Consider the following 933-nt stretch of genomic DNA (forward strand, 5'->3'; position numbering starts at 1 on the left):
TGTGCTAAAACATCACGAACTATAATACATCAAAGCCAGAAGAAAAAAATGCGCAGGATTCCATTTTCACAAACACAGAATCACGTTTTATCTCCTCACCTTCTGCTGCTGAAAGAGTGTCACCGACATCTGGAAACAAGCAATTAACTCTCACTAAACCGTCACACGAGATTTTCAACACTGCCAATCACGTTTTTTTTACTATTCGCTTTTAATAACTTTTTCTTTCTGCGGTAACAGATTTTCAGAATCTTTTAAATCACAAAGTACGATGCCACAAAGTCTCGAGGGAGCGGCACGTCTTACACGGAGAGGAGCGGAGTCCAGATAGCTGGCGCGGCGTCTGGCCCGGAGGTAATATACGCCCTGGCGCGCCAGAGGCGTCCGAAAGGCAGTCGGGAGTGGGTGCTAGGCGTCGGGGGCCTCACGTCGTCCTCTGAGGGGGGGTGAAGGACTCGCTGCTTTTAAATGCTGTTGCGAAAGAAGGCTAAATTTAATATCACTTCGATTGCCTTCCCTGCGAAAAAAACCCCCGTTAATCTGTGCCGCATCCGGGAAACGATTTTAAACCCCCCTTGCGTCTTCGGACAACCACATTTTAAAAACAAAGTTGGAACACATGAAACCCTAATTCAGCGAAATTCTCGTCACATTTATCGGCTCTTAGCCCTAAGCGAAGGTGCTAACTAACCCCCTCACTGTCATGCCTCAATAATTTGCATTCTATCAAGAGTAATTTTGAGAAAGAAATTAGCGATGTTGTTTAATGGTGAAAAGAAAGCGCAAAGTTGAGCTGGAGTCAACACGAGCGGGCGTCGGGCACGTACCCCCCAACAGCTCCACGGTTTTTTGGAATGAGAGAAATTGGGTTTGGGGTCGGTGCAGTTTTTTTCCATTTCGGTTTCTTCTTTTTCTTTCTTGTTTTCTATTTTC

General features: G+C 45.7%; 1 pseudogene; it reads right to left on the reverse strand.

The window, feature by feature from the left end:
* Positions 1–129, reverse strand: part of LOC119591771 — a 4,907-nt pseudogene extending 4,778 nt beyond the window's left edge.
* Positions 130–933: the final 804 nt, after the last annotated feature.

This window comes from Penaeus monodon, chromosome 29 (genome assembly GCF_015228065.2).
Source record: "Penaeus monodon isolate SGIC_2016 chromosome 29, NSTDA_Pmon_1, whole genome shotgun sequence".
Classification (NCBI taxonomy): Eukaryota; Metazoa; Arthropoda; class Malacostraca; order Decapoda; family Penaeidae; genus Penaeus; species Penaeus monodon.